Source organism: Sander lucioperca, chromosome 9 (assembly GCF_008315115.2).
Source record: "Sander lucioperca isolate FBNREF2018 chromosome 9, SLUC_FBN_1.2, whole genome shotgun sequence".
Lineage (NCBI taxonomy): Eukaryota > Metazoa > Chordata > Actinopteri > Perciformes > Percidae > Sander > Sander lucioperca.
The window spans coordinates 12,405,491-12,428,226 of NC_050181.1; the positions used below are offsets into that span (position 1 = coordinate 12,405,491).

At 40.1% G+C, this 22,736-nt stretch overlaps 1 protein-coding gene across 2 annotated transcripts in view; it reads left to right on the plus strand.

Annotated features, from left to right (window-relative positions):
* The first annotated feature begins 5,110 nt into the window (after nt 1–5,110).
* tnr (tenascin R (restrictin, janusin)) overlaps nt 5,111–22,736 on the plus strand; it is a 193,689-nt gene continuing 176,063 nt past the window's right edge. For both annotated transcript variants that reach the window (XM_036005690.1, XM_036005691.1), the window contains exons 1-3: nt 5,111–5,227; nt 6,433–6,488; nt 6,920–7,177. The gene's annotated coding sequence lies outside the window, so the exon portion shown is untranslated. The remainder of the gene's footprint in view (nt 5,228–6,432; nt 6,489–6,919; nt 7,178–22,736) is intronic.

Here is a 22,736-nt window from a genome sequence, read left to right on the forward strand (position 1 = left end):
GCCCTGCATCCAACCAGATGATATGTTACACCTTTAATTACAAGAACAGAAGCTATTAAAGTATAGAACATTTCAAATCATTAAAGAAGTTAAACATCGCTAATGAGATTCAGCATTAAACAGCAATCCATGTGTGTAAATGCCAAAATGGCTGAGCACCAGACAACTTACACTTTGAGCGAAGACCAGTGGCATGGCTCCAAGTATGGCAATGTTGGTCTGTTGTTCAGTCAGTAACCCAATTTGGTCTTGACTAAAATATCTCAACTAAGGGATTCAGATGATTTTTTTTTTTTTGCCGATTCTCTGACTTTTTCCTCTAGTGCCAATGAGGTAGACATTCATGGTTTTGAGTGAAATGTCTTGACAACTATTGGATGGACTGGCATGAAATTTGGTGCAGACATTCATGTCCCCCTCAGGATGAATTGAAATATCTTTGCCGATCTCCTGACTTTTCATATAACGACACCATCAGGTCACCATTTCTATTTGTCCAGTACTTTGATTTAAGACCAAATACCTGTAAAGCTATGACAATCCCATCAGCCTCAGCTCTACCTTGTGTTTAGTGCTAATTAGAAAATATTAGCATGCTAACATGCTAAACTAAGATGTTTAACATAGTAAACATAACTTTGTAGTATCACCATGTTAGCAGTATTGTCATTGAGCATTTTAGCATGCAGATGGTAGCACTGAGCTCAAAGCACAGCTGTTCCCAAGTACAGCCTCACAGTGCAGTTAGAATGGCTGTAGACTTTTATATTATCCTGTGTCATGCTTCAATTTCAGGCACAAGGCCTTGTTTGTGTTATATGCCAAGTTTTAAAGTTTCATTTTGTATTTAGTTTTTGCATGTCCATGGTATTTTTGTGTGAATGATAGGAAATGTCTGTTAAGTGTTGGTTGTTTTATGACCGAACAAAACCTCCATGTAATTTACATCATACCAGCCAAACTCTGGCTTTTCACTGTTAGGATCTGTGCAAATGTGTCGCACAATGGGAAAGCCTTACTGATTAAAGTGTGGGAGGCTTTAAGACACTCACCACCCCTGATCATCTGGGAAACACAGAGTAAGTTTCTACACTCCGAGGGATTGTACTGAATGCCATTTCATTTGTGATGCCCATGTGTCGGTTTTCTGATAAACCAAGGTCTTCATTCAGTACAAGCTTACTGCGTTTCCCAAGAAAAATGGCTGTCTTGTATCCTCCAATTGTGGCTCTGAAATGGAATAAGCTTTCCAGTCCGTAGATTTGTGTCATTTATTCACCATATAGGATGTATGCTGACTTTATACTCAACAGCCAGTTTTCTACAGCAAAGCAAAACAGGGCTTACAGTGCTAAGGCTATTAAAAGGCTTATTTAGTTCAGCATCGCATCCCATCTCAAGTAAATACAGACAGTGGTACCTGGGGCTTTGCTCTTGATGATATGCAGTGGCATAAATAAAGAATAAGACCGGTATATGTCACGAAGGTAAGTAGCGAGGCTTGGACTCAAATGCAGTTCAGTTCAGAAAACAGTTTATTAGCAAAAACTTACAAGTGGTTCCAAAAGCACGCAGGCCAGGAAGCAAGGAAGCCAGGAACGAGTAGGCACAAACAGTACCGCACTCAAAAAACACAAACAACTCAGAGCACAAACTTGACACATGCCCCACACAGACAGAACATAATGATCCCACAAGACACAAAGGAAACACAGAGACTAAATACACAGGGTAATGAGGAAACAAGGGACAGGTGACACTAGGTCTGGGGAACAGGTGAAACACATCAGATAATCACAAGGGCGGGAAAACCAAAAGACAGGAAGTAAAACCAGACAAGACCAGACAGAAAACCAGAGACTTCAAAATAAAACAGGAAACAGAACATATACAGAAACATACAACCATGACAGTTTAGCCTTGTCTGACAACATAGCAGGAAGATGAATATGAATCAGCTGAGGCCACCACAGAAACCGGCTGAGGTTATCTAATCATTCCTTACCATCAAATTCTCATGAAAATAGTCTACTTTCTAAGGCCCATAAATGACAATAATGTAATGAATGGACTTACAATATGGGAAATGTCATTGGCATTGCAATGGCATTATTCCTCCATGAATGTTTCTTCTGCAAGAGGTAAATAAATGGGATGCTCACTGGAGCAGCAGCGGGTGCTGAGTGCTGCACAGTACAGCTTGTTCTATTGCGTTTTGCATGGAAGTGGTTGTTTAAAATAATCAACATTGCTGTTTAGAAAGTTATGGCCTCTATTTGCAGCCCGGGAAAAAGAAACAATGTATTACAATGTCAATACAGTGCTAGCAAGTCTTATCAAGATTCTCAGATTGGGTAAATCTTTGTGTTTTCAGTATGAGTCCCTGTCTGCGTACATGCACCCAAAAACAGTTGATGTTTTTATTTGGCTCCACCAAAAACATTAAAATTACATTGGAAAAAGATTTACTGGTATATGATCCACTACTGGCAGTTGAATCAGTTCAAACACACTGTATCCAGCTTCAACATAAAGATCCCATCCATCCAGCTGGTTTTCCCTCCACATATATTTGAGGTATTTTCGCATACACAATTTTATACTTTGTGTAATCAAGAATATTAGCATTTTGGCTGATACTGTGCTACCATTACTAAAATATTTATAGATATTAGCAATGCAAACAAGCCTGAACAGAATTGAATCACAGATAAGATTTTTTTTTCCCTGTGATATGCTAGTTACTAATGAAAAAGGGTAATTTTTAAATCTGAAATGTCTGAAGGCTCACCACCTGTTTTTCACTGTTTCATCACATTAGAATGTGAATGTGAGCAGAGAATGACGTGGAGTGTTTTTGAGTTATGTTGCTAAACTCTTTGTCTCTTATGATCACATGCTATTCTGAAAAATCGACTAAAATTCTGCTGACAAAGCAAACTTAGATTCCCTGCAGATCTGCAAGTTCAGCATCTCTCTGATTAAATGAGACTGTCGTCTAACTGAAGTACAGTATTTCTGGAATGGCTGGATAAATGAACTGAATTCTGCACGTGAATTGTATTCTGTCATGTTTGTCACAAACTGCAGGTTATGGCAGCTATATAATATAATTGGTAGTTGGATCCAATAAACATGCTGAAGTGTATCCAAGCAAGACACTCTCCATCTTCTATTTATGGAGAGGTTTTTGAAATATATAAAAGTTTGTCATCGTGATTACTTATATGCTTTGTCAATAAAGTAAAGTAAAAAAAAAAAGGTTTTCAAAAGCACATTTCAGTAAAATAGATTAAAAAAGCACTTAAAAAATGAAGAACAGGGCAAAGGAGAATCTTACACAGCTGCTGTTAGATTTACTCAAAATAGCAGGTTTATTTTTCGATCACAGTTTCTAGTGGATAGAGATTCCCTTTTTTTCAAACAACGGAGCTGTAAGTGTGAAGAATACATGTGAGTGAAACACTCTTTTCACATTTCTCATTCCTGTGTGTCTGCAGATGTGATTTTAGAACAGTGTTGATCTTTTCCCGGGGTTTTCCTGCCGAGCATTTTCTAATTAGCTCTAATTAGCTCAATGTTATGATCCCTGCATAAGCTGGTGAATGATCTCCTCCAAAGTCCGTTCATCAGCTGTGACAGCCAGCATCAGGTTCTCCTTCTATACCTGCCTAATGGCACCCTATGGATCTTTATCTAGGCCAGTGTCTTACCATTCTGCCCACACATTATTCTTTCTCACACAAACTCACAATTTTTATCCATCCTATTTGTTTGAAAAGCCTGAGGTATTTTTGGTTCATCTCCTGTGGTGTGAATACTCTTTGACTCCTGTGTTGTTTTGATGATTGTAAGCACAAGTTGAGGTGCTTTCAATCACACACACATACACACACACACACACACACACACACACACACACACACACACACACACGTGTGTGACTTACTAAGAAAAAAACAGCAGTATTCCTCCTGGGTCCTTTCTTTATCATAACCCGACAAACACATCAATAAACAAATCAGCAACATTAAAAAACATATTTTTCTGCACTTTCGCTGTTGTGTTTGAGATTATTTCTTCCACAGCTACAATTTCCTGCAAATATTCTCCTTTACTGATGCAAAGTAGCACATGGCCATTTTACTCTCCACACAGTATCACACATTTGCAGTCCAGCTGATCAGCAGTTGATGAGCTCCTGCTAGATTTGCCTTCTCCACCTTCGCTGCCGTGTCGGTGAAGATGCTCCCCGAGAACGAGACAACTTTGTTCAGTGAAAAACAACATCAAAAAACACTTCACCCATGGGGAGATGCACTCCTCCTCAGTCAGGGTTGGCACAAAAGACTTTATCATGGCAAGACAGGTGAGGAAAGGTTAGGAAAAAAATGTAGTTCTTATTTTTCAGTTGCACAGCAATCTTGGCATTTCATGTGGCAAGACTTAAAGGGGCACAAGACCTGTTGTAGTTTAGTGTTTTTACATAAGCATATTGAAAAATACTCTGGGGCCTGTATTGCATGTCATACCCCCCCCCCCTCATTTCCTGTCTACCTCAATATTGTCAGCTTTCCAATGAAGGCAAAATAAGCCAAAAGAAAAAGGCATTGGTTCATGAAATATAAATTAATGCAACCATCACTTGTCCGCTGGTATTTCTTCTGCGCTGACTAAACATAGGATCGCATATATCAAATTTGTCGTATACTGTAACATAGGATGATATAAATGGAATACTGAAAAAAACAAATAATTGCACCAATAAACTAATAAATGACAATATTACATTTAATCAAAAAGAAGAGGATTATATGAGTGTAAAGTTCCTATTAACACTTCAATTTGAAACCTTTTTGGTTTACCATTCAAAAGGCTGACATGCCAACTCAGAGGGGGGTATATCACTTTCTCTGAATCACTTACTCTTTTTTTCTTCATGTTAAGACCTGGGAGGTCTGGTGTATCACAAAAGTACTAGTACTGAATAGAATGTTTGCATAATGTAATAGGTGTAATGTAAATAATATTACATCCATCCATATTGTTGCAATGCAGCTTCCAGCCACCAGCGGCAGCACTGAGCGCCATGACCAGCACTCCAGATGGACTGGATTTTATGTGGTTGATTGACTAGCTAGCTACACCACTCGCATGTTATTGGAACAAGGTGGGTTTTGCTTATTTTTTTTCAGCAAATATTGCTAAGATGCCTGCTTCACCTCTGGTGAGTTTCCTTAAAACCATTATGTTAAGTATTAATTAACGTTAGCATTGAAGGCATGAAATGGGTGGGTAATTCAGCTAATTTAGCTAGCTAATGTCAATGTCAATGCGCTTTTAACGTTACAGGGCTAGCTAACGTTAACTAGCTACTTCCCCCTTAAATTAACGTTAATGTTAGCTAACGTTATATCTTGCCATCCTAGCGCTAGTTACATTGTATAATCCTTTTTCATCATCCTTTTTCCGACTTCTATTGTTATGTCGATAGTCTTTAAAATTTTGTAAGTCCCCGTTAACGCTATCTAGCACCTACCTATGGCATCTACCCATAAAGCTAGCTAGCTTGCCTATCGCTAACGTTACCTGTCAACATTACATCCATGGTCAACATTAGCAAATGTAGCAAATTAGCTAACGTAGGCAGAGTGGTGCACTGTAACATTACAGACAGTCATGATCATTATTTTACTCTGTAACGTTAAGCACTTTGTAATTATTATTATTATTTTTTTAATTTCCATATTAATAACGTTATTTTATTATTAAAGTTACCCATTGAGCTAAACTGGGAAAGAACAATGATTTCAGAAATCGAATAAGAAAACCTTATTGTCATTTGATGTGGCTCACAAGTAAAAACACAGTACAGCGTAAAGTTTCTTGTTTTCTCGATAAACCGATTTATCATTTTGTCTATAAAATGTCAGGACATGTTAAAAAACGCTAGCTATTTCACACAGTCCAAATGGCATCTTTAAATGTATTGTTTTGTTAAACATTCAGTCCAAACCCCAAAGATCATTACTTCGAAGTATGACAAAGAAAACCATCAAATCCTCACATTTAAGATGTTGGATGTTTTGTTTGCTTTAAAAATGATTCAGCAATTGTTAAATTAGTTGCAGACGCATTTTCTGTTGATTGATTAATCGATTAATCAACCAATCATTGTCTCTCTATCTAAAAAAAAATTAGCAAAAAGCGCAATTCATTAGTTCAAGCTTCTGCAATGTTATGATTTCTGGCTTTTTCTTTCTGTTTTGTATCATTGTACATTGACTATTTTGTTTTTCTACACAAGACGTCACGTTGAAATTGATTAATCTAAGAAATAATTGGGAGGTTAATCGATACTGGAAATAATCCTTAGATGCAGCCATAGTCAGCTGTAAATATATGAATTATTTGTTTCTATTTCTTTTCTAGCTGACGGTGCCAACTCAAATTCTGGAGCAACTTCACATCACAGCTTCATGTTCTCTGTGAGTAAAATTGGATTCAGACTTCATAAGCAGTATGGAGAGAAAGCAACCACTAGAGGCTGCACAAGCAAAGATACAGATACAAAGATCAATAATGAGAGAGAGAGAAAGACGGAGGATGAGGAATCAATGGAGAAACAACAAAAAAGAGATGGTGATAAGATAGCATGAAGTTGAGTACAGCAAGACAGCGTGGCAGAGTGAAGACAGTGGGAGTGAGCATATGCACCAGCTGACAACCTGAGAGAGAGAGAGAGAGAGAGAGAGAGCGAGAGAGAGAGAGCATCTCAGCTCAGCTCAGTAGAGAGAGAGAGAGAGAGAGAGAGAGAGAGAGAGAGAGAGAGAGAGAGAGAGAGAGAGAGAGAGAGAGAGCGCGAGCGCACAGCAGCAGCACTCAACCACGTTGCCTGTTCTCATATTTCCCTCTGCAGCTGTGTGAGGCAGAGTGAGCGGCAGAGAGGAGAGAGCACATCTGAGTCTCGTAACAGCAGGACCACGTACCACTTGGCCGAGAGATCGATGCATTTATGCCAAGCCACACAGGAAGGGTGAGCGGCCCGTAGGACGTCCGTGTACTGCCACAGAAAGAGAGAGCGAAAGAGAGAGGAGCGAGAGGAGAGTGAAGGGAGAGAGAGGGGAGAAGATATTCAAGGCCAATTTAAAGGCTTTCAGCTGGTCACTCGGAGCAGGTGAGTTAACTTGTGCCTGTGTGGAAAGGGGACGTATGTTCGGCAGGTGCATTCAGCTTGGGATAAGAGTGTGTATGTGTGCAAGTCCCGTATCTTTACTCGTGCACAGTCGTATATTTATTTGCCTTTGTGTTAGTGCTGTGTGTCTCATGTTTTTCCAGTTTTAGATTGAACATCACTTGCAAGACAGTGTGCATTTATAGTCATAGGCAGGTGATTAACGGGGGAACCTCAGTATCAATCAACCCGTTATCATGCTGAGCAGAGAGGAACACAACAATAGCTGCTTAATGACCCCTTCTTCCTGGTTTGTGTGTTCATGTGTGTGTGTGGATGCTATTGTAGTTAAAGTGCATATGTGTGTGTTGTAGAAGATGGTTTGTTAAATGGTTAAATGTGTCTGAATTGCAGCCACTCGGGCAGTTTAATAGAGTCATTATAAAAGCTTACTTTGAGAAAATGTATTGGGAGTACTTGATGGATGGATTGCAAAGCAATTTGTCACAACTGGATATTTGCTTACAGCCACTTGTATATTCTTGAGGTAGACACACTTATTGTGTCAGTAAAAGGATTTTCTTCTTCTTGGTATGGAATAGACTCTGGTTGTTAAAGGAAAATAAAATTTCGTAATGTAATTTTGTTTACTTAATTTGATAAAAATATCTTGAATTTTTAACTGAAGTATGATGACGCTGTGGTACTTTTTAAACGTGGTCAGATCTGAGTTACCTGTAAACATAGTTGTAATAGTTTTCAAAGTTGTCCCCATCTAATAGATTAATATATGCATGAAAAATTGGTGAATTATGTTTTTTTCTATCAGTGACTGTTGTGATCAGTGCTGTACCGTTTTTTCTGCAGTTGTAAGCCGTTTTGCAGTGTAAAAAACTTGTGGACTATTTGTTTTCAAGTTCCATTAATCGCCTTTCCTACACAGATAATCTGTGTTTCCGCTGTAGTGACTAATTATTAGCTATGGTGACATTTAGAAAGTCGGTCTATATGTGCACCATCTCTCTATGTGTTCTCATGTTGGACCTGGTTCGGAAATACTATGTAATGCTGGATATATACCATTATCCATCTGTATGCGTCTCTGTCTCTCTTTCAGTCTCTATTCCTCTCCCTTTCCCATAACTCCCCCACCCCCGCCTCCCCCCTCTGTTCCCCCATTTCTGCTTCCCTCTTTCCCTCCATGTCATCCCGTGAAGGTTATTTCCATATATTGAGTTGGTTTAATTTGTCAAAGTCAGCCAGACATATTGTTCATGGTCACAGCAGGGGAACAGGTTGGGGCGGGGGGGAATTCAATGTTAGGTATTGACACCATATAGGAAGCTGTGGTGATTATATCCTGAGAAGAGAGAGAGCGAGAGAGAGAGAGAGAATGACAGAAAAGGCAGAAGTAGTGAAACACAAGCAGTGAGAAAACCACCGAAGCTGAGCAGTTATTTTCTGAGTTTGTGTGTGAGTGGGGAGGCTTGAGGTTATCGGTCTTTGAATTTATTATATCTCGCACAGAGCTTGCCACTCTCCCATGTGGATCCTGTGTCATTAAGCTGAGACACTGAACTCTGAGAGATCCCTTTCTCTCTCCATCTCTCTTTCTCTTCAGACTCTCTTTGTCTTTGTCACCGGTTCTTTATAGTTTAACATCATTTATCCATTACTCACTCTCTGCCTCTCTTTCTGACACACATATACGCAGAAACACACAAAGTGTAACTGCATTTGTGGAAACTGCTGCTCATAAAACATGCATCCCTCATTGAATGTAGAATGAGAATGTGCAGAACTCATGTGATTGATATTCAAATTAAATACAGATTGCTGTACTAATGCTCTAATATGATATTTTTACCGTATGTAATGGTGAAGAGAGAGATCCTGTCCTTTTTTTTTTTTTTTTTTTATAAAATGTCTGAATTTGAAAGACTTATCTGGGACATGCATGACAATTTAACTGTGTATGCCGGATTTATGGATATGTCATAGTGTTGACACTTTACTGACTAGAACAAATGCAAAATCCTATTTGCATTTGTTGCGAATCTGTGTTTAATGGTTAAATTGCAATTTTTTTCCCCTATAAATTGCTTAAGGAGCAGGTGGTATCTGTTGAACCTTTCTCACATTCCCACTGTGTCAGGATTATCTCCACTATTTTCCATACTCTGTTTCCAAATCATTCACATTCATTTCGGTGCCACTGGGCAGCTGAACAAGATTGCAATCGTCTATGTAGTAATTAATAATTTACATAATACCTAATTCTGGGGGAATTTTATTTTTCCCTGCGCCAGTGTTAATTGTGTTAGCCAAGCTACCACCATTACTTATCGTTAGGACGACAGTTAAATGTGGACATATTCAGCTCTCATTAGGGACTGCATCATCCATCACTGCACAGATTTAAACACAGTAGCAGATAAGAAACTGCAGTAAAAGGACAAAAATCTTTAACAGTTTGTTCTTCTTTCAGTTGTAATTCAAACACTCATATCCATCACACACAAGCACAGTTTCTTTTCTTTGCTAATTAGATTAGCACTGTTATGGTTGAGATAAAGACATGTGGGATTTGTACAGATATATTAATGTATAAACAATTCTTATCATTGTTTTGTGCATACATTGTTAATTTGTATTTGTACAGTACTATTTATACGTTACAGATATTTTGTACTGCATTTAAAACCTTTAGAGGGATCAATGGACAGCGTTTTCCTGTCCTTCCACCCATAGTTCATCTTTTCAAGAAGCACCTCAGCAGTAGGGCTGCACGATATGAGGAGAATATTTAATTGCGATTATTTTGACTGATATTGCTATTGCGATATGATTCACGATATTGGAGGGAATGATCGTTTTTGTATCATTATTCTCATTGAAAATGATTAACATTGAAAGAAATTAAAATGATTATAGTGTGATTTTTGCGAGGATCTGCACCAAACAAATATGTTTTTCTTTAGTCTGTAGGATACTTAATTCAGAATGGTTTGACACATTTTTCCATTAACAAATAATGCGCCCCCCCTGCGATTTGGATATTGCACTAGTCCATATTGTGATATCGATACAATTGCGATTAATTGTGCAGCCCTACTCAGCAGCCTCCTGTGCTATCATCTCAGTCTGTGTGATAAATCCTGAGTAGACTGCTCTAGGGCTGGGACGGTTACCGCATTACCGCAATACCGTGGTCACGTGACGCCCACCGTGGGTCTGAGCTCGTCACCGTCATCACCGCAAAAAAACATTGGCCTGTACATATGTGCACGTTGTGTCTAATGACATGGATTCATTGATTCTAAACAAAACTTATCATCAAAAGATGGAGCAAATCCGACCTTTCGCGAGTTGGGGAGCACAATATTCCATGACACATAATAACATTCCATTCGTGTTGACTATTAGGCCTATATACGAGAGTAGCCTACCTGTGTAATGTCTTGTATCGGAGAAGGCAAAGACATTCCTCCGTTCTCAGCTGAGGTAGACACATTAACGTTACAGCTGCAGTTTTTACCATTGCACATTAGCCTAGCAGCTAACTGAGTTTCCTTCTGTTTATAGCTTTATCCCGATAAAACGGCACGGTTGAATTTCAACCTGCATGCACGTTTTGTAGCCTAAAACCGAGCTGCTTATATTGGTAGAGAGAGTAACAAGTTAGCGGACTGTCCAGTCGCCCTCTCTGCTCTCTGTCTGCTCCGCTGCTAGACGGGCTGCACTCGGGCAGCAACATGTTGTAAGGTTTAAGCCAATGTTTTTCAGGGTAACGCCATTCACTTTACCGGCAGTATTGACAATAGATAAAGCCACCGTGTATTGAGAAGCTCTAGCTTGTTGTTTTATTGTTCACTTTACATCAACTTTGCTATCTCTTTTTCCTCTCGCTTTTCTTCACAGCGGCACTCATACGCTACTCTCCGTTACCGCTCGCTCTCTTTGCGCGACCACACGGGTACTGACGTCACTCACTTAAGGCACCCTGCTATTCTCGCTCTAACTTACGTTACTCTCTCTCGTAAGGGGCGTTGTGGTATACCGCTCTACCGCGGGAATTTCTTGTTTTTCAACCGCGGTACAAAATTGAACAAAATTCTTTTCCTTCTAAATGTGCCTTATCCACCTTGATTTTCACTAGCTATTTGATCCAAATATTGAACATTCTGATTCAAAATGATAAAGTTAATAATCTTAAATTATTGATATAAAAGTGGGAGAATGTGACTCCTGAAACTGACGTTTGCGATCAGCTAGAGAAAAGATGTATCACTCTGTTAAATTTGTTAGGACTACAGAGTACAGACACAGGCTTGCACAGAGCACACATATCTGACAACTCACCTGCCAAGTTTTATTTTGGCCTGCCGACAGGTTTGAATGTTAATTAGGGACAGCTGATGTGGTCTGCCATCGTTGACGATTCTCATTTTGAACAGTGAAAGAAACAGTTAGCGATGGCTAAAAATGAGAAGCTCCTACCTGAATGTTTTGTACACTGCTCTTTGCTGCTGATACATTAAAATATGCCTGAACCCCGATACTTAGGATCAGTTGAGATGGAGACATCCCCAGTTGTCATCATCACTATGTTTCACCACGGCATCAAAACTGTAATGCAAAATCCTGAAAACTGGTTTGGTTTCCCAACAGCATTTTCATGCTGACATACAGTAGATTTTATTTGTTGGGTTTAAATTTTAAGATTTACTAGATTTGTTTTAGACCACTGAAGCCTATATCTCCACCACAAAGTACTTTAGTACCGGAAGACTGATGAATGTGCCAATTATGCTGATCTTATCCGGACACTTATCTGTCTTACAGCCTTGGGTTTCACACAGTGCAGTGTGTGAGCATCCCTTTCCCCTCTAATAAAAAATAACAGATGAAGAAAAGCAGTTGCGCTGTGACAGACGGGTTGATGTAACAGCAAGTATGCAGTATTTGCTGGTTGGCAATGCCTGATCCGGCAAGATGTTGTAAATTTCTCATACACAGCCCCCCCAATGGTGTAGAGTGACAGTGCTGAGAGTGGGAAAAGCAGGAATCGATAACAGAATGTCCAAGAAAGCAGGTCTCGGCTATATTCTGAACCACTGTTGAAGGACGTTTGTATTTTCAAACTGTTTTGATGCTGTCTGATTTAACCACTCAATTGATCATACTGTAGAAATGGTCGGAAGTCTTCAAAAAAACATGTGTACTGTATATCACAAATGATTTATAGAAGCAGGACAGGAGCTTGGATTGGTTTTCAAGCCTCTTGGGAGCTTTGTTTTACCGTGTGTTAAACAGCGAGCGGAGAGAAGGACAATGATAAAGCTCATAAGATCATAAAATGGGAGAAATGTGAACTGCCCACTTGAAATAATGGAGGAAATGCGTGTAAGATAGGAGAGCTTTACAGTCTTTTTCTTCTGCTTTCCATCCCGTACCTGTAAGGTAAATTTCCCTAATGGGATGACATAGGTGAACTGATCTAAACCTATGATTTATATCAGATCATAGAGCACTGTAGAGACATATTCACCTTGGTCTTTATTTCAATCTGTGAATTTGCAGATATCTACAGTAGATTGGTTCTTTTGCCACTGTGCTTCAAACACAATCCAAAGAGATTGGAGTTCAAGGTTCTTGTTGGGTAAGTATCCCCATTTCCAAGATCCATGGCATGTGGTTTTGCATTAAGAAGTACCTTCCACAGCCAGCATGTGCTGTATCTTATTTACAAGTGGCCGCCTTAGGAATCTTGTGGCGATGCGCTTGAGAGGTTTTTATCCCCCATCTTCCAATCCTCCCCAGCACTTAGAGAAGCCGGGCAGGCCATGTTAATGATCCTTACTAGCTAAGGAGCTTGAATCCAAACTGTAATTCTTCCACTTGAACTGCTACTTAACATTTGGTGTTCTTCTCCCTTTTTTTCATCTCCTTCTCTCTCTCTCGCTCTCTCTCTCCTTCTCCCACCCGAGTGTCCGCACTGGGAAATAGTCTGTAAAGGACTTCCATCTTTTTCAACCTCTTCTTCAGACGTATTTTTTCAAGATATTTACTGCACAGTGCAAGTCCCTGGGTACCTGTGTGTACCTGTGTGTTTTAATGTGCGTGTGATCATGTATGTGCACATTGCTGCGTGTATGTCCTGCGAGAAAAGGAAGTGTTCCTGGTGACCTCTGATACTAGTTGCTTTTTCGCCTACTGTGAAGTAAAAAGCTTAAAGTTCAGGCGTGAGCCCCTTCCAGGCACCCTGTGAAGGATGTTCAGATATATACAAACAAGTCAGCCCAAGAGACACCTTTAGCTGAAGGGTAAATATGCTCTAGCTCTGTTTATACAACAACTGTGTTGCAGTTCGAGGCAGGCGTTGTTTGATACCTGGCTGACTGGGGATTATCTGAAGCTGTACAGTCCAGGCTACTACACTGCATCATTTCGATTCTTATCTAAATGCTCGCTTCATGTAAACTTTATTTAGGAAGGGAAGTCACTCTGCACACACTGAGGGGAAAAAAATGTCCCCCAAAATGTGCCCTGAATACATGAATTATCCTGAAGTACAGGTTCGCTGTGTTCTGTTACAGTGTGTCTAATTTGCATTTTTGGAGATTTGTTTTTATTTGCAAAGTCTCATTGATGGAGGAAAAAGGTTAAATAATTATAATTCTGGTGAAGTTTTTTGTATAGTGAGGGATGTTGCCTGAATTGTGTAGCTTGTGAAGCTCTTTAAACTTGACATTTGGGCTTTTTGGAACAAATCCAGTTTGAACAGAAGATATTCAACTGATAAAGTAGTATCAGCAATATAAAATGATAACACTAAGAAGATAGGTTCCTTTCAACTAACTAAGGAGAGAGGAGGGTTTCTCCTACTCGTCTTTCCTCCATAAAAGACAAATGGCAGACAAGGCTAAAAAAATAGTTTATTACTTCTGCAACCAAATGATCTGATTGGACCAATAATCAGTGTAGGAGTTCTGATATTAACATAAAGTAAATAAATATATATTTACTTTGTTTTTAGAGGACTCACACTGCATGCTGTCTGCTCTACTCCTAATTAACCTTTCAAACTGGCAATCTAAAAACACACTTAAAAGTTTAAAATGAAAGACAACCTGACATTTTAATTTCCAGTATGTTAATGAGGAAAACTCTGGAGTGAGCAAAGACGACTTGTTTCAAGGACATCATCCAAAGTCAGCGTGAAGAAAGAAGACAAGAACATTGTAGTGCGGAAAGACTTGCGGCCAATTTTGTTTTTATATCTTTTGGGGAAAGTCTAACTCAAGGTTCAAAGTAGTTTGAGATAAATCCCAAGTCCTTTCAAGCCAATTTGAGTCATCATAAGAAAACTGCAAATCAACTGCAAGACTCTTAGGTCTCTGAATGCTGATCATTAAATTACATTGAACAATTTCCTTTCAAAGCTATTATTAGTTGAGTGTGAAAGTTGATTCCTGACAACATTCCTGACAACAGTCTAACTCAAAGTTCACTTACTAACCCCAGAGAAAGTCAAAATCTTTTATAAAAACTGTGTTAATAGAGTTTTTTTATTATTATATAGTAGTCAATAGCATGTACTTTCAGTGGATGGGCCTAATAATTAAATATTCAAGGTGTGTGGTTTTGGAAGGCCATCCTGTTGCTATTTTAGTTCTTGTCTTGGAATGTTTCTATGGAGACTGTGAGTCTTGAATGTCTTTGCTTTAAAGTCTCAAGTGCAAGTCTCAAATGTAGTAGCTGTTGTGGCTGAGCTCGATGTACCAGGTAAATAACATTAGCTAGAGTTCGATCACTGCACTGTGTGTTTGCTTCAGTAGTTTGTTGAGATTGAGGTTTGATGCTGATTTGGACAACCGAGAATGAATTCAAACTTTTAGCCTTGTCCTTGAATGGTTACATTTGTGCATCAGCTGGATGAGATGTGGCTTGAGGAAGTTGTAAAGCAAACTTTATTATACTTAAATTATTAGGGGTCCAAGCCCGAGGGGCCAGCTCTGCTGGTTCACAGATCCAGCAGAGCTGTGGAACCCTATTGTTTTCCTAAAAGCAGTTACACACCGGGCCGATAATCGGCCGTTGGACAGTCTGGCGAGGTCAGTGACTCGAGTCTGTTCGGTGTGTTCCGTGCAGTGCTCTGTTGGAGGAGTGGTCGGCCTTCATTTTCGCCGACCTGACATGCTCAGTCAGAGACAGGGCAGTCGGGACTCACCCAGAAATGGCAAGCGGGATGAGCGTGACTAAGCCTCTCAAAATCTGACGAAAATCTTTTAAACTGACCTTTGTCAATCTGAAATGAAGACAGATTCAGCAACTGCATGGCCTATTTCTTGCTTAAAATGCCAGAAACACGTTTCGATGAACTATTTTAGTACAATATGAGATCGTAATCTGAATGAGTCGCCAGTAATGGCTGTTCGAAAAATCCAAAATCCGGAAGCAGCAGCCAGATCCATGTGACGCGTTCGTCCAATCAGCTGCCGCTTTTTATTCTTTGGGCGACAATACAGATTATCGCCGCCTGCTGTTATAGAGACGCATTACGTCTCGTCGCTTTGGTGTGTTCCGAGGCACTTTTTTGACCAACTCGGGGAGATTGATCAGTCCAAATGCCTTTTCTGCCAACGGTCGGCCGTCTGGTTGGTGTGTAAATGCCTTAAGGTTTCTTTTTCTTATTCTTCCGTTGATAAAAGTCACGCTATAGCCTAAACCGTACATGGTGGGGTGTGCCATTTTCAGGACTGGTCCAGATCCCTGCAAGGACCTCAGACAAAAACATTCAGCCACTTCCACCTCTAGGTGGCGCTATAGCAGAAAAAACCTTGTTCGGCCATATAACTCCCAAACCATACATTGCACATTAAAAATACACATATCCACGCGTTCCCTGAATTCAGCTGAATCTCCTGATATAGGCCACGCCCATATACTTTATTTATACTTTATCGTAAACCTACTTTTTCGAACTCCTCCTAGACCGTTTGAGAGATCTGCACGAAACTTGGTACGTAGCATCTGCAGACCGACCTGACAAAAAGTTATCAAAAGAATTTTTATCAGATAACAATTGCGCAAATCACGCACAAACAAATTTGTGTAGCTAGCTACGAAACACGAACTTTGCCATATCTCGGCCAACATAAATGCTATCAACGCGAAACTTTAGATTGATGTTTGACATGACCCTCTGAGGCTCCCCAACAAATTCTACGAAAATTGCCAGTTATTGCCAAAAATTGCCAATTGCCATCTAGGGCCACTACTGAGACAACACCTACAGTGGGGTACTGATTCGTCAAAGTGGGCGTGGCCTATGGGACCCAGGTATGGATTCACCACTTACACTAATGTGAGCAACTTCAAATTTACAGTGTAGATGTACAATGGTTCATGGACCTCACATACCAACAATTACACATATGAACCACTAGGTGGCGCTATCATTATGTCAAACGTGTTTTTGCCTATAACTCCCACATTACACATTGCACATTAGAAACCCCTACATCCACATGTTCCTTGAATCAAGCTGAATCTGATGATATAGGCCACGTTTTTTCACAATATTGCGCAATGTGCAAGACCAACTTTTTCTAACTCCTCCTAGGCTGTGCGACCGATCTGCACGAAACCTGGTAAGTAGCATCTCCAGATGGACCTGACAAAAAGTTATCAAAAGAATTTTGCTACGTTAAACTATGCGCAATTTACAACCAAACTAATTTTCGTAGCAAGCCACAAAACAAAACAAAACAAAACACAGAACTTTAGCATATCTTGGCCAAATTAATAGGTATCAGAGCAAAACGTAGTATTATTGTTCAACATCCCACTCTGAGACTCTGTACCAAATTTGGTGAAGATCGGCCATTAGGGGGCGCTATAATGAACGTAGACGCGTTTTGCCAAATAAGTCAATGCATTTAAATGGGAAATTTGCAATGGCAATATCTCTGCCCAGTAAATGCTATCATCACAAAACTTGAGATTATTGTTCGACATGCCACTCTGCGGCTCTATACCAAATTTGGCGAAGATCTGCCTTTAGGGGGCGCTGTAGCCAATGTAGACCAGTTTCGGCCCTTCTACTCAATCAGTGTTAATGGGATATTTGCAACGGCAATGTACCGCAGACCTTGCGGCTCACACCTCTCGATATTTCCTGAAGTTTACCTCCCCACCGTTACGCTTTGGGTCCCGCTTTCGCGCGCTCCCCGGGTCGTTGGGGGCAACTGACACGATGAGGCTTGGACCCCGTCATAACTGCTTGCAGTTCTAGTTAATAATTGAGTTTTTGACAGCTTCTAGCCTACCTGACTCTGATGAATGGTATGCGGATGCTGACAGGTTATGCAGACAGTCTTGCAGGTTCTCTGCACTACATTGTAATCCCGCTATGGGCCTTGTGTCATGCATACGTCATAGCATGAATATTAAAACTACAGCACAAAGGCAGCTTTATCCAATACATCCATTCTGTATATTTTCATAATCCCTGTTGATATGCTGTCCTGTTCCTACATTTACTCCTGTGTCACAGTACACATCGGCCCATTTGACCCCCTGCTGTTAATACTAGTTTCAAGTTTCATTTTAGTAATAAAAGAGGGATATCTCTCGCTCCAGGATACTGACTAATTGGACTCTAAAACACTTTTTAAATGAAACATGGCTACAACAAACCAATCAAACCAGCACCTTCATACACCAGTTAATTGCACATGTGATTAAGAACTAAGAAAGCGATTCATCTCCGTGAACTTTCCATCTGTCTGCCATTTACCAGAGTGGTGTCATTAACTTAATTTGTCCTAAGCTCATACAAAAAGCCATTCACATTCGTAGCACACACTGAGCAATTATAACTGCTTCAGTTGTCCCATTTGCATACTTCCATAGACTATGCATTCTGATAGATTAGATTTTCCACTTAATATGCATAGCGGAATTGTTATGGGTTGGTTTGCACATTATATACCTAATAACTGGCTCGACTGAGAAAACAGATTTTTGCTTAATGCCATGGGGCATGGATACCGATATATTTCAATCAATATTTCTGTGTTGCACTAAAACAATCTGAACTGAAAATGCATGTAGATTTCACCTTTTCTAAAAGGTTGAAGCAGTGTCCTCTGGCCACATATCCACCTCTGTCATTATTAGGTTACGTCATAGGGCCAAGGGGTTCTGTACTGTTAACATCAGAAAGGACCTTAAAACCAGCCAACATGAAGCAAGCATTTCTAAAGGGACGTTATATTCATGCTAGAGTTTAGATTCTCTGCCCGAGCCCGACCCGAGCCCGGCCCGACTTTCGGGCCGGGCTCAGGTCGTTATTTTCCGCCACTATCCTCGGGCCGGGCCTTTGATCAAGCATTTGTGTTTTTTTTAATCATTACTTTATTAGCCTAATTGGGTGGGGAGAAAGCTATGCCATAATCAGAAATATTATAGGCTATATTTAGGCCAAAGTAACAAATATGTCCAAAAAGTTACACAAGTTGGACTACAGTTACAAAATGCAACACGTGTCATGCGCGGAGTCTCCTCCTCTCGCACACATCACACCGGGGCTGCTGGGCTGTATGGTGTAGCTTAAGTGCAACATGGAGCTTGAGGATGTAAAGAAAAAAAGAAAAACAGGAGAATTACCTTTGAGCAAGTTTGGAGTAAAGTCGGAGGTATGGAACCATTTTAAACAAGTCATGGGCAGTGACAACATATGTGTGGGCTTTGTCGATTGCATTAGGCTAAGTGCGGCACGCTGCTCGCCTATGACAGCAAATAAAACGGGGACTTGGATGATGAACAGACACATGAAGCAGGCTCGCCGTGGCAGAAAAGATGATAGTCAGCCTTCAACGTCCTCTTTTGTTACTTCTCCAAGCATGAGGGCGAGGCAAGCCCTCACAGAGAAATGCGTTGAGTTTAAACAACTCTGAATTGTAGTTGAGAACGTCAGTTATAACGGCCCACGTATTAAAAAAGTGTCGGGTTGAAATCGGGCTCGGGCTCATAATTCCAGTTAATGTGTCGGGCCGGGCTGGTCTCGGACACAACGTGCACGGGCTCGGGTTGGGTCGGGCTTGATTTTTTGGGGCAGATCTAAGCTCTAATTCATGCTATGTAAAGGCCACATGAGGGAAAGAACAGTCAGATAATGCAGGAATGGTTGGAGGTTGACTTTGAAGCCATGTGCTGTGTACAGATATAATGGAGAATATCTGTAATGTTTAATGCTGAGGCAGGTAGTGATTACTGTCACAACTTCACTCAAACATTTTTTTTTTAATATTATTGCTTTACTGAGAATTGAAATGGATAGAAAAAAGGAATGTCATCAGCTAGCATGCCATTGTGTCCCTTTTGTTATGAGTGCTGTCAACTGAGTAGAGTTTGATAATATGAGTTTGTATAAATGAGATGCTGCCATAACCAGGGGTTTCCAATGGATTTTAGACAATAAAAGACGATTGACCCCTGCCTCTGAATCTAATTTTGCAGATGCTGCAGTGGAGGCTTTTACAACTGCTGTACTGTATTTTAATTTCATATTCTATTCCATGACATTAACCAATGCAGTATCCCAGTTCTTAGACAGAAACATACTCTGCATTTTGTTTGTTGTTTTGTTGCAGCCCAAAACCTAGATATTACACATACTCTGCAAGCTTTTCATTCATCTCTCCAAATCAATATATATCCCTTTAGAGAGTGATGAGACATTTTTCAACCTACTTTCATAGGACAGAGCTACCATCTGAAATCCAGTAGTGCCCTGGGGGCTAGGGAACAGTTAAAGCATTATGCACAATTTGGATGCAGTATTATTCCCTTTGCACACTGTTTAACCACACTGTTTTTTAAAATTAAGTCAAGCCTGATTTTGCCTTACACATAAAATAATGATCTTAGTCCTTTCCACACAGTGAGTCATACAGCCTATCAATTAAACACTGGTATTGCGACGGCACTCGGTATCGGTCGATACCCAAAACCCAGGTATCAGTTTCGGGACTGAAAAAGTCAGATCAGCGAATCCCTAGACAAGACTACTATTATCTGCAATGTATTTCAGCCACATATGTCTGCATATAGCTTAAATTAATAAACATGTTCGGGGTACATGCAGTTACAGTGTTAGACAAAAAGAAAACTGCTTAAAATCGTACCTATTTTTACATAAGAATACTGGGGCATCTAATAACGTGTTACGGCAGCAGTTTTTAATTTACCATAAGAAACTAGCACTATTCACTATTAGCTGCAAACTTTTACAGTACAAACAACATTCACAGTCTTGTCGTTGCATGGGAAACAGACTTATTGGTACAGAGACATTGCAAAAGTGAAGGTAAATAAATTCAACAGTGCAAAAAGCAACCAAGGAAGGATAAAATACTTGAAACGAAGCAAGAGCTCGCCAATAATCTCAACAGTTCATCTTGATAATAATACACTTTAGACATAATCGACCACAGTTCAGCAGACTAGACATGTTAATTAATTAAATAGTGTTTTTTGAGACACTAATCCATACATTATGTATCATCAGTCAGTACACTGCTGTTAGGTCATGGGGATTCGTATCACTTGTAGCACCGTTTTTCACGGAAACGATTAATAAATGCAGCAGTTGTCAAATACCTGTAGGTGAATCGCTGAGCACAGAACCACCACAATGCAGAGGTAGTTTTTCTGTTACCTCTACACCTCCGGAACAATTAAATAGTTGTACTCTTAATTATTGTGGTGGTATTCGAACACTTACTGTTTGAAACTGAATGACTACTGGGTCACAGGGCAGTAAATACTGCTGTGCCACTGATTAAATTCACCCAATAATTAAGCAGACATCATTGATTCCCTGCAGAGAAATGGAGAGAGTGCGTGTGAGAGAGACTCCCTGTCTGTCCCTGTCCTTCCTGTAGCCCCTGCAGCGGTGGGCCAGTCAGATATGCGTAATTTGGGAAATGAGCAGAAGTCAATTCCACTTAAACCGACAGTGGTGGTTGGACACATCAATGTTCCATGCATTGTTGACTCCCTTCATTTTCTTTCTCCCTGACTTCCTCTGTGTAATTGACAGAGCGATCGAAGGGAATGAGAATGTGTGTCCTAGATTATGATTGTGTGTGTGTGGGTGTAATGTGGTGTGTAAGAAGGTAAAACTAACAGGGTTCGTACGGGTGCTTGAAATCCTTAAAAATGCTTGAATTTTGATGTTGTGTTTTCAAGGTTTGAAAAGTGCTTACATTTTGGATAAAATGCTTGAAAATGCTTGAAATTGTAACTGTATTTCTTTCACAACATATACCTATCTGACTGAATAGTTTGTTTATTAAATGGAGAAATAAAATGTTGGAGAGCCTAAAATCAGTGTGACTGGGATCTGCCAGTCTGTTTCCATGTGTGACTCCACCCCCATGAAACCACTACTGCACCATGCCGGGAGGCAAATTTACGAATCACACTATGGCCACGCCAAGACCCGCCCTATGAAGCAGCTCGATTGGTTGGGGTTAGGCATTTGACCTTGAGTGGTTAAGATTAGGATAGCTGATTGGTCAGGGGATAGGTCCTGTACAAATGGGGTTACGTTATCTTGCATAAGCATGGATGCCTGGCCAATAAATGCTATTGAAGGGCGGGTCTTGGCGTGGCCATAGTAGGACTCGTAATAATATGCCGGAGGTTGTCGTTTCAATGAATGTTGGCTGGAAGATCAAAAATACAAATTATGGATTAAACAGGGACAAACCCCACGAGTTGCCTCTTGTAAAAAAAAGACGTGCAGCTTTTCACAATGGGCGAGTCTGCGCTCTCGAGTCACATGAAGGGTAAGACATAGACTTTTCAAGTAAGCCAACTGAAGTAGCCTCCTGTACACGTTAGCGCCTATTTTTTTATGCTAGTAACTGCTAGCTAGGAATTCGCAGGCTAAGTGACTGAGAGTACTTGGTGTGAAAATGTAATGTTAGTATTGCATGTCCGTTACGGCACGTTCATTTGTGGAATATGCAGTGAACATAGCAAAAGTTACATCACAGTAACTGTAACGTTAACTACCCGCAAATTAAAACCTGCAAACGTTAGCCCAGTGCATAACAACAATCGTTGATTGCTGAACAGAAATCGTCTCAGATGGTGTCATACAAGTAGCCTACTGTAAGGTTGAGGATGGCCTTATGCAATATTTACACTGCTCTATTCCAGTAAATAAATGTGTATGTCTTGGCAATGAAATAAAAAAAAATTCAATTAATATAGGCTATTTATCAGGCAGGTGCCTGTGCACTGTCAGTCTTCTGGGTTAAAATGGAATTGCAGGTTGTTGTTGTTGTTGTTGCACTGTCTCAGATTTTGTTCAAACCTTGTCTATATCAAGAATGTGTCCCAAAACAAAGGCCTGTAAAATATTTCTGTTCAAATCCTATGTCTTCATATTTTCAGCCCTTGACGTTACTTCAGTTTTACAGCCTGAAAATCACATTGTTGGCTGTTTATAGCATTATCTCTTTTAATGTGATAAAAACAC